This window comes from Pipistrellus hanaki (genome assembly GCF_964339955.1).
Source record: "Pipistrellus hanaki genome assembly, chromosome: 1".
NCBI lineage: Eukaryota > Metazoa > Chordata > Mammalia > Chiroptera > Vespertilionidae > Pipistrellus > Pipistrellus hanaki.
The window spans coordinates 163,351,721-163,366,935 of record NC_140503.1 but is presented as its reverse complement, the minus strand read 5'-3'; the positions used below and the strand labels follow the sequence as shown (position 1 = coordinate 163,366,935).

The following is a 15,215-nucleotide window of genomic DNA, read 5'->3' as shown; positions in this document are numbered from 1 at the left end:
ATCTAGGACTTTCAGGATGATGTCCAATAGCATGGTGATAGAAGACATTCTTGCCTTTTTCCAGTCATAGGAGAGAAGCATTCATTCTATCACCAACAAATAAAATGTTAGCCAAATATTATTTAGTCATAAAAAAATAAGAAAAACCTGTCATTTTTTTACATGGATGAATCTAAATGGCATTATGCTAAGTAAAATACACAAGGCAGAGAAAAACAAATACTGTATAATCTCACTCATATGTAGAATCTGAAGGAAAAAAAAGTCAAATTCATTGAGCCAGAGAATAGAATGATGGTTGTCAGAGACTGCAGGGGTGGGGGAAATGGGTTGATCAAAGGATATACACTTTCAGCTATAAGATAAGTAAGTTTTGAGGATCTAGTATACAGCATGCTGCTTATAGTTAATAATACTATTTGCATACTTAAAGTTTGCAAAGAGAATAGATCTTAAACATTCTCAACAACAACAAAAAAGCAACTTTATGAGGTGATGGATGCCAAATTAACTTGATCCCCGCAGGCCTGGCTGAGGAGCCCCACCAGTGCTTGAATCCATTCACCGGGCCTTTAGTTACATAGAAAATTCTCCAGTTGGGATCTGAGGAATAGAGCGAAGCCTGTGTTCTTGGCTATAGCAGTCTGGAGTTGAGTTTATGGCTTACTAGTGGGAAGGGAGAAAGAAGGGAGTAGTCTTGATTCAAATGCCATAGACACTAAACTTCCTTACCAAATGCCCATAGAATCTCTGGAATAGTTATTTCTTCATTTGCTGTTCACCTTTTAGGGCCATTTTTCAGGGGTTTTAAATAACTGGTTTTTGCCAGTTTCAATGGGGAATGGGTCAACAGAGCTCCTTATGTTGTCATGCCATAAGTTGATCTAATACAGCTGCATTTATTTTTTAGTTGAATATGGTCTTTCCAAAAATATTCATCTTTGCTTCTTCCTCCTACCTTTAATATTTCTTATAGTTAATTTACTTCTCCATTAAAACAGTGACTGCTAATTTTATATTAGTCCTCTCAAAGTTTCAAACTCTTAGTATCTAGGAGATTCAGAAATTGGGCTTTTTTTGTGTGTGCTAATACCTTAATTAGAGTGAACACTGATATTAGTTATAATTTTTATCTAAAATGAAGAAAGAGACCATCTGACTTTGTGGTAGGCAGTTAAACAGACATGAACAGACCAAGAATGTTGGGCCAGATACAGAGGTCACCAGGGTAGAAAGCCCCAGGTACCTAGCAAAGGACAATTACAGGGTGAGGCCTTACCCCCAGAGTGACCTTTCCTCCCCTAACATATCACTGGTCATGCCTTTTGGACCCCCAACCTTTCCTTCCTAAAGATAACATCTAGGCCTCAGTTGTGTTTCAGCTCCTGGCCCAGAAAAGCAGCAGTGCCAGGCTGCCCTCAGGACCAGCTGCATTGAATAATGACCCCCTGACCTGGCTCCAACCAATCAATCAGTGGAGACCCAGGCCCTGAAAGGACACATCTGGAAAGTTCTGAATATTCTATTAAGATCTTCCCCTGGGACCCTGAAAACCCATAGGATGGAGGATCCAATGCATTCTTTCTCGTGGGAGCATGCCTGAGCCTTTCCCCCTCTCTCTTCCCTCTCCTTTCCCTTGCCCCCAAAGTAACACCCCCCCCCTTTATTTTGCCTTTATAACTTGTTTCCTAGGCCCATCTCTTCTATGAATTACTCCTTCTACTTCTATAATTTTCCAAATAAATGCTTCTTATAGTTTGAGTGTTGGCTATGAATTCTTTCCTGGCCAGAACTCAAGTACCAAAGTTGTTGAACCCAGGCCCGGTCTGACCCCACAGGTTTAACACTTGGTGACATTCCTGCTACCTACATCTCCACTATTTGTCATTTTGTCTATGGGTTAGTTCAGGTTCAGGAGAAAAGGATAGGGATAGCAAAGTTGGAAAGAGGAAAAATGACATTAATCTGAAGTCCACACAGACTCTAAACTCAAGGAAAGGCATTAATGGGATTTCCTGTTGCTATGAGGTTGATTTGTTATGGGGTAGTCATCTTCTGTTGAAGCTTGGCTGGCTTCCTTGAAAATAGTCAGTAAGTGACTAGGCATAGCAAGACTAATCCTGACACAGGAAGCCACAGAATGATGAGAGAGCTGGGGATGCCCAGAGGAAGTCAACAGGGTATACTCTCAAATTCTTCCAGGTGTTAGCAAAGCCTGCCAAGACCTCTGGAAATCTTTCATGAGTGCCAGTAGGAACCTTTCAGCCACAGGGCTCATAGAGATCATTCTTAAAAATGTGAATGCTTAGGTGTACAATACCTATTTCCTTCCTATATTTTAACTCTTTATTGTTGAGAGTATGAAAGATGCCCTTCCCCATAGTCCCCCTTCACCCACTTCCCACCCCAACCCAGGCCTCACCATCCTATTTATTGTCTTTGTCCATGAGTAATGCATGTATGCATATAAGTTCTTTGATTAATCTCTTCTAGCACCCGCACCCTTTAAAATTTGTCAGTCTGTTCTGTTTCCATGCCTTCAGTTCTATTTTATTCATCAGTTTATTTTGTAGATTCCTTGTTCATTTATTTTGATTTTTAAATTCAATTGTTAATAGATACATATTTATTGTTCATATCTTTTCTTTCTTTAAATTTTATTTTATTGTTTAAAAATATTACAAATAGTAGTACATATGTCTCCTTTATTTTCCCCATTGTATTGATCATCTTTTTTATCTCTTTTTTCCTCTCTTCCTTTTTTTAAGGAAGACCCTTTTGTAGAGAGCACCTGTGAAGGCACATGAGCTGATTGTCAGCTGAGTCCAGTGTGTTGGCAGAGCCATGTCCTAGAAACATACCTTGTCAGAGGCAGGTATGTTGTCAGCCTGATCTTTAGCTCAGGCACTGGGGAATGGGTTTCATTATCTAAATTCAGCCAAGCACCAGGAATGGATGCAATTATTCAGGCTCAGCCAGGAGTGATAATTACAAAGAAGCCATACGAATGAAGACTTTCAGCTTGATCTCTAACCATGATTTCACATAATTTCCTTTGTCTTAAACTCTAGTAAAACTTCCTAGTATCATGCTATATATAATAAACACACTGCACTAGCTCTGGGTCATTGTCTTTCCATCGGAGAATAGTGTCCCACCTGGTCCCAGCTTTCCCTACTCTCTCTGTGTCTGTCTCTTTCCTTTTCTCAATCCCCCATCACCTATACTAAGGACTCGTCAACTCTTTAGCCATGTGGGTCGCAGCAAAGAAAGAACACTTATACCCTTTAATATTTCATGTAATTTTGGTTTGGAGATGAACTCCTTTAGCTTTTTCTTGTCTGGGAAGTTCTTTATCTGACCTTCAATTTTAACTGAAAGCTTTACTGGGTAGAATAATCTTGGTTGTAGGTCTTTGCTTTCTATCACTTTGAATATTTCTTGCCACTTCTTTCTGGCCTGCAAAGTTTCTGTTGAGAAATCAGCGACCATCTTATGAGCACTCCCTAGTAAATAACTACCTGCTTTTCTCTTACTATTTTCAAGATTCTCTCTTTATCTTTAACCTCTGGTATTTTTATTATGATGTGTCTTGGTTTGGTGTTCTTTGGGATTATCTTGTTTGGGACTCTCTGTGCTTCCTGGACTTGCATGTCTATTTCCTTCTTGTTTTTGTTCTTGTTCTTGTTCTTATTCTTGTTCTTCTTGATCTCATTTTCATTCTCATTCTTATTCTCATTCTCATTCTTATTCTTATTCTTATTCTTTATTCTTATCCTTATTCTTCTGTATGTCTATTTCTTTCACCAGGTAAGGGAAGTTTTTTGTCATTATTTTTTCAAATACATTTTCAATTTCTGGCTCCCTCTCTTCTTCTTCTGGCACCCCCATGATGTGAATGGTGGTACACATGGAGTTGTCCCATAGGCTCCTTATACTATCTTCATACGTTTTATTCTTTTTTTCTCTTTGCTCTTCTGATTGGATGTTTTTTGCTTCCTTATATTTCAAATCACTGTTTTAGTCCTCAGCAATCCTCTTCTCTACTGTTGATTCCTATAAATTATTCTTTATTTCAGTTAGTGTATCCTTCATTACTAACTGGTCCTTTTTTATGTCATTGATGGTCTCACTAAGTGCCTTGAAGTCATTAAGTTTCTTGAGCATCCTTATAATCATTGTTTTTTCTAACTTGCTTGCTTCCATTTAATGTAATTCATTTTCTGGAGATTCTTTCTGTTCTTTCATATGTGACCTGTTTCTTTGTCTCTGCATTTTGGCTACTTTACTGTGCTTCTTTATATGTATTATGTAAAGCTGCTATGTCTCCTGAAATTGGTTGAGTGGCCTTATGTAGTAGGTGGCCTGTAGAACCTTGTGGCTTAGCTTCCCCCAGTCACCTGAACTGGGTACTCTAGGTGCACCTCTGTGTGGGCTGTCCTGCTATAGTTGAGCCTTGATTGCTTTTGATGTCACTGGGAGGGATTGACCCCTAGGACAATTGGCTATGAGGACCAGCTGCAACTGCAGCAGAAGAGCTGTTATGCAGGAGATGCCCCAATGGAGAGGATTTGCTTCAGTGGGGCTGTGGTGTTCACTGAATCTGCCCCTTGAATGTGTTGCTTGTGGATGTGGTAGAGTTGTAATTCTGCATAGTCTGAAGTCGATCACTGTGTAACCTGGTTCTGGGGCCTCCCAGCCAGTACAAAATCAGCTGCTGCCTAGCTCTGTCTAGGGCCATCTAGCACAAGCTACAAAGTGATCTGCAAGATGGCTGCTATTTGTGTTGGTCTTGGAAGTGCCCAGGAGAGGCCAACATTTGAACAAGGCAGGCTGCTGCCAGTGCCAGGCCTGGGGCCACTTAGCAAGAGATGGGGTACACCAATGTCAGCTGCTGCTTGTTTGAGATATTTTTAAAAAGTCTGAAGCCTGAGCCAGGACAGACCATTCATATGAAAAAAGGCCCTGCAAACAACTTGGATGCACTTGCAATTTGGGTGGGTCTGGGTGGGATGAACAGTGTGAGCCAGGCTGATGGAGAGTCAGATGTGGTGACTGCCTGTAGGCACTGTGGAGGGAAGGTCTAGGCTAGGGGTGTCGAACTCAATCAGAGAAGGGGCCAAAATCTAAAATCCAGCCTAAATCGCGGGCCGAATGGTTTACTGAACAGTCATAAACTGACAATGTCATAAACTGACAGCGGAGTGCAGTGATGACAGCGCGGTGCGGGCCACATTGCAAGGCCTGGCGGGCTGGATTTGGCCCGCGGGCCTTGTGTTTGACACATGTGGTCTAGGCAAAGGAACAATGACCTCTGCCAGTACTTTTGTCTGGAAGAAAGCTGCCTCCCCTAATTCTTGCTCTGATGCTAGACAATTTCTTTCCTCCGCTTTTGTACATGGAGCCTTTTAAGCTTCTGCCCCAGTGTTAGAGCTCAGAGGAAGTGAGTCCAACTAAGTCTATGCATGGGCCCTTTAACATTAACTGCCTGGGACTCCAGTAGCTTCTGTGTCACTTGGCCACAATTTCTGCACTGGTATCCTGGGCTGAAGGATTTGGTGTAGGTCTGGGAGAGGTGTCTTTCAAGCCAAGGTTTTTCTCTCTGTTAAAGAAATGCCACATGTGGGTATCAGACTAGCCCATACTGTACTATCACCCCTCCTACCAATTTTAATGTGGCTTCTTAAGTTCTTTAGTTGTAGGGCTTCCATTCAGCCAGATTTCAGGCAGTTCTGAATGATGGTTGTTCTGTGGTTTAGTTGTAATTTTGATGTGGTTGTGGAAAGAAGTGAATACTACATTTACCTGCACCACCATCTCGGCCCTCTCATACCTGTTAACTTTTTACTTCCAGTTGGAATTGTGCCTCAGAAAAGATGTTTGCAGAAAGGGTTTTCTGAGAATCTTATTTGTGAATAATAGTTATGTGATATTCTCCTTTTGTCACCTATCCTTCTATGCTTGGCTCTTTGTCCTCTGAAACTGACCCATGCATATTTACTGCCATGCTCCAACCCCTTGCAGACTACTTTCCAGCTGGTTTTGGCCAATGAAAGATATCAACATGAAGTTGAAGGGTGTGAGAAGATAAAAAATAGGGTGTTTCTCCACTGCTCCCTCCTTACTATACTACTGACTGTCTGCCAGTAGCTGTGTTTTTATTGCTCTCAATATTGGGCCCCTCCTCCAAGGAGCCTACCCTGAAACACGAATTCCTCTCCTAAGAACTCCTTGGTCTGCTGCTTCAGTGTGCTTCATCATCTCACTTTTTCCCATAACCGTGCCCACATCTTTTTAAGTAATCTTTTCATCTGACCCATTTAAACTGAATTGTTTCCTGTTTGGTCCCTAATAATTACATTTAAAACCCATGTGTGTCATGATTTCTAAGCCTCATCATAACCCTGCAAGGCATCATTAACATTATTAACTGACTAGAGGCCCAGTGCACAAATTCATGCACCAGTGGGGTCCCTCGGCCTGGCCTCTGGGATTGGGCTGAAACCACTCTCTGACATCCCCTGAGGATTGCAAGAAGATGTAGACCAGGCTGAGGGACTCGACCGGTGCACAATTGGGACCAGGGAGGGCTGCAGGAGGGTTCCAGACCCCAGCAGCAAGCTAACCTACCAGTCAGAGCATCTGCCCCCTGGTGGTCAGTGCATGTCATAGCAACTGGTCAACCAGTTGACTGCCCCTGATGGTCAGTGCACATTATAGCAAGTGGTTGAGCAACCTTAGCATATCATTAGCATATTATGCTTTGATTGGTTGAATGGATGACCAGATGACTGGACACTAGCATATTAGGCTTTTATTATATAGGACTTACAGATGAACAAATATGACTTAGATGAGTAACATCCCCCAAGTCACACATCATCTAGTGAGTCACAAAGTTGGGATTAAAACTCCTGTCCTTCTAACAAAAGCCATTTTCCTTGTCTTATTTAAATTTGTAAACAGGTTCTCCTTCCAAAGACTAATTTATTCAAATGTAAATCAGATTTTTATGTCAGCTGTCTTATGAGCGTATTAAGTGTAAGACCTTATTTTAAAATAGAATTATTGAAATTCACAAAGAAATTGCTAAATTCAAGTACTGTATCTCTGACTGATAAGTTTTAATGACTATAGTGAAAACAAAAGATTTCATTTAAAACAATGATAAAACTTGATAAACTGCTCTTGCCTGATGCTAACATTGTCTTCATTTTTTTAGCAGATACCCTTGGTTGCAGCTCAACAACCATTTCCAATTCTCTATCCTATCTTTTTACACTTTAGTAGCTGGTTCTCCCAGACTCTTTCGCAGGTGCCAATGGCCTAGGGCCAGTCTGGCTAGTGAAATGTCTTTCCTCCACTGATAAAATGAAAGAATGACTTTTCTTTGCCCCATTCCTTTCTTCATGATTAGAGCAGTGGTATGATGCCTGGAATTATAATAGTCATCTCGTAACGAGTTGATATACTATGTATGTCCCAAATCTTTCACAAAACTATATGCCTATACTAAAAAGTTTTATACATAATATATTTGTGTGGATATATTCAATAAAGAGCTCTTAGACTCAAACAGTGATCCTGCAAACCCTTAAACCTCTGACTTTTGTTAATTGTTTTTATCAAATATTGAATGGATAAAAAGAATATTTCTAAAATGTGTGCATGGCATAAAAAACAACAATCCAGTGACCACCTAGGTGACTATTTAATGAAAAAACCATTGAAAGAATTTTTGTGAGTTTATTTGAGCCAAACTGTCAACATATGCCAGAAAGCAGAACCTCAATGGATTGAGATAATGCTCCGGAGAATGGAGGGTTACATTTCTATTTATACACTGAAATCAAAGATGAGACATAGGTGGGTTTACAAGACATTCATTGGTGATGGAGTAAGGAGGGGGGAGAAAGCAAAGCGGTGGGAAGCCCCTCGGATTGGATAAAAAAAAAATGTTGGGACTCTTACTTAGTTGAGTGCAGGAACAATTAACATGATAACGAAGGAATTTGAGGCATCCTCCTGGCGCCCAACACATTCGGTTGTGCCCCAGGGGCTCCAGAAAAAGGGAAGTTACAAGTTACCCAGACATCTCATAGATATGTTATCTTAGAGGCAAAAAGGCGAATGGGCTCAGTAAAGAAGATCTAAGTTGATCTTTGTCAGGTGAAATATAAGTCTAGGAAATGACTACCCACTATAACCTGTTTGTAGTTAGATATTTAATTTTCAAACCATTTTTTTGTAGTTATTCTAGGTCTCTGAGTTTGCAAGACTGCCACGCAAGCCTCCCCTGAGCTTGTCAGGTTAGCATGTTGCTCTTTTCCTTCACATAACCGTGGCCCAGCCTAAGAAAAAGAATGCCAAAGCCCCCACCGGTTTGGCTCGATGGATAGAGCAGTGAATGGCCTGCAGACTAAAGGGTCCCAGGTTCGATTCCAGCCAAGGGCACATGCCCAGGTTGCGGGCTCAACCCTCCCCAGTAGGGGGTGTGCAGGAGGCAGCTGATCAATGATTCTCTCTCTTCATTGATGTTTCTATCTATCTATCTCCCTTCCTCTCTGAAATCAATAAAAATATATATTTAAAAAAAATGAATGCCAGAGACAACTTCTATTCTAGATTTCATGTTTATCCATCCTTTGCCATTTTAATAATTCCTTTGCTTTCCTCTGTTCATCTTAATCCCTTTGTAAGGCTAGGGACTGAAAATAAGAATTTTACTTTTTTTTTTTTTCATTCATGTTGTTAATATATGCAACACCTCAGTCCCCATACCCTTACCTTTTCAAAAGCAGTAAAGATCAGATGCAACAAAGCCCGACAGCTTCCCTCCCTCCTCAGATTACAAGGTGAAGAGACTGGTGCCACATTAAAAACAGGAAGGTGCTCTTTATATGGTAATCACAAAGCCAGGGCAGGACAGAGAAGCTCATCTTCTCAGAGCTAGAGATAAGAAGCACAGGAGGAAGGGGGGTTGTCTTAGAGTTAGGGAGCTTAGGTCTCTGTGTGCTTTTAGAGTTTCCACTCTAAGGTTTCTGAAGGGGTTCCCCTGCCTCTCCTTGAGCTCAGTCCTAGGCAGACAGACCCCTGCCCCAGCCTCCCTCCTGAGCGCCGGCATATGCTTCCTTGCTAAATGACTCTTCGCACCGTTATCTCCTCACGGGATACATCTGCTGGGTGCCTCACATCCTCAGCTCCACTTTCATCTTCTCGAATCTCAGCACATTGTTTCCCCCAGCCCTCGTGCCAGGGTGGAAGGGAGCCATCCCGCTCCGCCGCGCTCTGGGATTGGCAGCGAATGAATGATTGGCAGCGGGCATCTCTGTCAGGGCTTTGGCATGCTGCGGAGTGGAAGCCCCGTGCTAATGAATGCCATCTACACCTACCAGATGTGCCACTGGGTGACATGCCAGATCTTTTACATAATGCCATTCTGCCGGACGCGAGACAGCTGAGGAGGGGAAGAGAAGGGGGGAAGAGGGGGCGGGCATCTTTTAATGCCTTAGGGTGGGAGTGGGCCTGCCTTTCCTTTTTTTAATTCAGACCTCCCGCCACCACCCCATACACCCAATCAGCTCCCCTGGCATTCACCTAAAACCTTGGCTGAGGACATCTCCCCTAGCTCTCCCCCACACGCGTCACCTTATTCCTTCCTTGAGTGAACTCCCCGCCTCCAACCAAACTCAAGGAAGGGGGACGATTTTCTTAAAGACAGGAACACATTGGAAGAATCTGAGATGAAAGGAGGGGCGTGGAGAAACCACACTTCTTATCCCCCTCCCAATTACTCTCTCCTCCCTCACGCTACACGTGCAAGGATGAGTTTCCCTCGGCCCATCTACTTCCTTTTCCTCTGTCCATGGGAAACCAGAAGCATTTTTCCCTAAGGGAGCTGTCCTGTGGGTGCCTGTCCCGCCCTAAAATGTTGAGATTACTAACATGTATGGGGGGGAAAAAAGTAAAATTCTTATTTCAATCCCTAGCCTTACAAAGGGATTAAGATGAACAGAGGAAAGCAAAGGAATTATTAGCTGAAGGGGCTGCCTGCGCGTGGAGGTGTCCAAACGCCCATGCCTTTGGAGAGGCCCGCTTCCTGCGGTGGGATGAGTGGGATGGACTCGGTGGGAGGGGAGGGAAATGAGAAAACCACTTTGGACCCACAGTGGGTGCAGAGGGTTTTGGCTCCCACCCTCCCGGCTCTCCACTTCTCGAGGGGTACTGGGGGTTGGGTGAGGGGGCGGGGGGCCCTCCAAAGCTGGTAGGTACCGGGCTCTTTCGCTAGACCCGCCAGTTAGGACTGCCCGGGATTCTGGGGACTATCTAGTAGGAAGGGGAGGCCTCTGCCCCTCCTCCCCAGGGGCCACACGCCCCCCCCACACACACACACACGCACACACACCGCGCACTCCCCACCCCGGCACTGCGGCCCGCCGACGCGGCTCCCGCGCTCAGCCCCTGCCCTCCGCGCCCCGGCCCCGCCGCCAGCCCCGGCCCCGCACCCGCTCCCCCGCCCGGCGCCGGGCTCCAGATGGCAGCTCCTCGGCTCGGCTGGCGGCCCCCAGACGCCGCCCGCAGCAGCCGGCGGCCGCTCCCTCCCTCCCTTCCTCCCAGCTGCCGCGGCGAGACCCGCGCCGGGCGCCCCCAAAACCTCGGATGGGGGGGAGGAGCTGGCCCCGGGGAGGAGCCCGCAGCGCCAGGTGAGAAGCCGCGGAGGAGCTCGCAGGGAGGGGACGGGGTGACTGCCCCCTGCCCCCCGCACACCCCACGCGGACTCCCCCCGCCCCGTTTCCGTCCGCACCGGCTCCGCGCCTCCGCGCCTCCGCGCCTCGGGCCGGGCCTCCCCACTGGACTGGAGCACCCTGGGGACCGCGGGGAACCGGGGCGCAGCCTCCAGGAGGGGGCGCCCTACACCCCGGAGCGGGCTGGAGGGCGGGCTCCGCCGGGGCGCCCCGCCCCCGCCCGTTGAAAGACCTGAAAGCTGCCCCCTACTGCCGGAGAGCGGTAATGCGCACCAGCTGCGACACCACCTTTTCCCTCTCTCCTGGCCACGCTCTCCTTTCTCACGTCCCATCTGCTTCTTTTTATTTTTTAGTTTTTTAATCTTGCTTGCTTTCCTTTTCCCCCCGCCTCCTCCTTGCATCCTGAAACTTTCTTCTCCGGCTCTGTCCCTTCGCCCGCTGGGGTGGTGGGAAGGGGGATGTATTCGGTGCCCAGGCTCTGGCCTCTGCACAGGGGCCTCCCCGAGTGCCCGCGGAAGCAGCCCGGAGAAGGGCAGGCCCGTGGGCATGCGGTCTCTCTCCTCCTGGCCGGGCCGGGAGGCTCTCTGATTTGGGGGTGAGTGATACGTTTGGGAGCAGTGATTCCCCTGAAGGTGGAACTCGGTTCTCCCCTTTCTGGGTGGGCGTCTGAAGCTCAGGGGCTTGATACTGAGCCCCTTTCTCCCAATCCAAAGTAAGGACAGCTGAGGGCATATTCCCCTGACACCTGACTGGCCCCTAAAACACCGAAGCCCGCCCCTGGGGCCGTCCTCGCCGCAGCCTCCAAATCAGTGGGTTGGCATGGGGTACAGGGAGGAAGGCGCGAAAAGGCCCAGACCATCCGATGGCTCCTAATCCCTCCGTGATGGGCGCACATGCCCACAGACCCCCTGCCTGTCCCTGCACGGCGGCCTTTGGGCATTAGACCACCCAGGAGTCTGTCTCCTAAGCTCCCGGCACAAATCCCTTCGGAAAACATTAATCACAACCTCCAGGGAATGTAAAACGCCGTGTCTGCCTTTTAATCCCGGACGGAACTCTGTAGAGCAGCCTCAGCCAGGCGCTATGTTAATCCCTTGCTCAGGAAAATGCAGCCTCTGACCTACCAGACTCCTTTCTTGCAGTTTCAGGAGGAGTTAGCCTCGCTGGGGGAGTGTTCAGAGACGTACTTGCGCGCGTGGGGTTCGCTTCAATCCAAAGGCGCTCCTGAAGGGAGGGGAATCCCTGGCCAGGAGTCCTGACATTCCGAGGGAGCTGTGGGGTGTGCGTTGGGAGGATGGGGGGTGGGGGGGGCGTGCCTAGTAAGGTTGGGGGTCCTAGAGAGAACTGGAGTTCTCTCTCCTCCAAAGTGACCTCATTTGGAGACTGGCCCCTGGGGACAACGCGAAAGCCGGCGGAGCGGCCCACCCGCACCAGGGCGGGGTCAGCGTCTGACCCCCTGAGGTCTGTTCATCACACTGGAGGTTTCACTGTCATGTCCAATCATATTCCCACGCTCCCGTTGCATTCAAAACCGTCCTCCAGTTTTCTCATAATCATCATTTGCACCATTGCCTTTTATCTTTGATACATTAGGAAATCGGAAAAGATGATGAAAGGTCGGGCCAATAGCTTGGGCTGAGGCACTGGCGGACAGGTGTCTGGGCCGCTGTGTGGGTGGGCACTGCCCGAGGCCGCCGGGGGCCGCAGCCTGCCGCGCTAAGGGGCTAAAGGTGCCTGGCGCCGGCTAAGTGGAGAGATCCGCTCCTGAACAGACCCAGAGGCAAAAGCCAAGACTTCTCACCCTGCGAAGTGGTGAGCCTCCTGTGGGTTTTAGCTTTTCCTGTGTGAATCTGGAAAAGAGGGGAGGAGAGGTCTGGGGGAGGGTATCTTTCAAACAGGCCTGCCTTCTAGCGTGTGAGGTTTAGAACCCTATGTTTTTAGGCCAGGGGCTTTTTCTTCAGGGGATGGGAAGTTGGGTTTACTTTTTTTTTTTTTGAAACCTTCCCACTTGCCTACCAGTATGAAAGAGGGGGGGAGGTAGGGAGAGGATGAGGAAGAGAAGGAAAGAAATTGATTCTGTTATGACCATCAAATCTCCTGGCCAACGAGGAGAAAGCTAGGGACACGGAGTTGCTCCCTCCCCTCGCAGAGGTGCTAGTGGCTTCTGGATTCTTCTTTTTACTCCCCCTCCCTCATTCCTTCATTCTCCCCTCCCCCCACACACACCCCGCCCCCCACCCCCACCCCCGTGAAATCCATCAGGCCTCCCAGACGGCTGAGGGAGAGCACTTGGCTACTCTTCACAGTTTGCCCCAGCCTCTTTAGCTTTCAATTGAAAACCAATTAAAGGCTTCTATAAATCTGCTCGCTCTCCTTTTATCTGGAGACCCCTGATGAATGCGATATTGCCCTGTAGATGCCTCTTCCGTGTTTTGTTTTACAATTGTTGTATCACCATAATGCGGCCTTTCTTGGCCTGTCTCTATAGATACAGGGACACAGGGAGGACCACAGCCATTCAGCTCCTCATTTGTCCAGCAGTCGCGCAGTGGTGCCCTTTCCCGCCGCTGCTTCCCCTGCTTCGGAGCAGCAGTTACAGGAGAAGCAGATGGCTGCTGATGGGGGAGCTTTGTGGCTCTCACACTGAATACTTTATGGAAAAGGACTTTATCGTGCTCCGCTGGGCAGAGGAACCGGGGAGGAGATTTATGGCCAGGAGAAGGAAACCTTTCCCAAGTCGTGGCTCTTTCTCACTGGGTTTCTCCTTTGCCCAGGGCTCAAAGCATTGAGGAGTTGGTTTTATTTGATTGCATCATCTTTTCTGTTAAGAGCACCTTTTAGTCAGGGTCTGAGAGGAGAGGAGATGAAAAGCCAGAAGTTTATGAAATACCTTAGATCGACAATTTTTCAACCTGTATGTACGCGAGGCACACTGGTGTGCGGCAAGATTTTGGTGTGCGGCAACATGCAATTTCTGACTATTTAGTCAGGGGCACTGACCTCTTTTCCCTCAGACTGTCAAATTAAAAAATGACAATAGCCAACACAACAATAGCTGTCTGGTGTGAATGAATAAAAATTATGTTTTGGTCAGATTGGCATATATATATATATATATATATATATATATATATATATATAAAATTTGGTGTGCTGCAGAATTTTAGTAAGTAGTTTATGTATGCATGCCATCAGATGAAAAAGGTTGCAAACTGCTGCTTTAGATTGTTGTTGCTGCATCAGCAATCTCTGCCCTGGGACTGCGGGGAGCAGAAGGGTAAGGTCTTGAACACTGTTTGGGGCCATGTCTTCCTAGATGCCCGGCTAGTTGCTGAGTAAAACATCATTCTCCACTATCCTACTCTCTATAGAGAACTAAAGAAAGAGGTAAGTGCTCCCATCTGAAAAGTCAGAGGCAGACACTGGTATTGAGGAGGCACCTGGTGGCGTGGGTATGGGGCCCACTCTGCAAGGGCCTGAACTATAAGGACGATGAAGAGGTGTCTAGCTATAAGGATGATGAAGGGGTGTCTGTGGATGTAAGTTTGGACTCCAAATTTAATTTTCATGTTTTGAGGAATATACAGATTCCAACCTTCCACTGGAGGCCTAATTCACCCCCCAAAAAATTCACCCCTGTATCTTTTCTTCTTTTTGCCTGAGTTTTCTTTCTTTTCTAAAAAAAAAAAAAAAAAAAAAAAAAAAAAAAAGAATATTTTTATTGATTTCAGAGAGGAAGGGAGAGGGAGAGAGATATAGAAATATCAATGATGAGAATCATTGATTGGCTGCCTCCTGCAACCAGGGTGTGTACCCTGACTTGGAATTGAACCTGGGACTCCTGTTCCATGGGACAATGCTCAATCCACTGAGCCAACACAGCAGGGCCTCAGTTTTACTTCTTGAATCAAGTATGGTCTCTGCTACAAGGATATATCTCTTCTCCATATGCAAGGGAAGGCACCCCATTGCTCCTCCTGTCCCCAACCTGTTTCCCTAAAGCAATGCTACCCTCTCTCCATCTCTTCTCTGAGATCTTTCCCTCCCAGGGGCCATGACACAGACACAATGCTCCCAACATCGCCAACTGGCAGCCAAGCACAGAAATGATAGCCAATCTAATTCCATTCTACTTCACACAGACTCCCTGTCTCCTTAATATTTAAAATGCCATTTTATTCTGTCATATTCTAAGCTCCTTTGCTCTGCCTTTCCTATTCTCTTACCTTCTCCCTAGAAATTGAAGAGGAAAGGCCAGGAGAGGCATGGAACTTCCAGAACTGACACCTAACTTTCTGCCCCAAGCTACTCTTCCCAATTCGGAGTGCACACACACTGACACGCATCTTTGCACTTTGTTTCTCTCTGAAGAAGAGAAAAAGTGGAGCAGGAGAGGTAAGATTTGAAAATTATATTTACCCAGCATTTGAAAGTGGCAGGCACTAAGATGCTTTAAATAATTAATGACTC

General features: G+C 46.5%; 1 protein-coding gene across 1 annotated transcript in view; it reads left to right on the top strand.

The window, feature by feature from the left end:
• Positions 1–14,982: 14,982 nt before the first annotated feature.
• Positions 14,983–15,215, top strand: part of PRDM8 (PR/SET domain 8) — a gene marked incomplete at its 3' end in the record, with an annotated part of 28,436 nt that continues 28,203 nt past the window's right edge. The window contains exon 1 of the mRNA XM_084865689.1: positions 14,983–15,140. The remainder of the gene's footprint in view (positions 15,141–15,215) is intronic.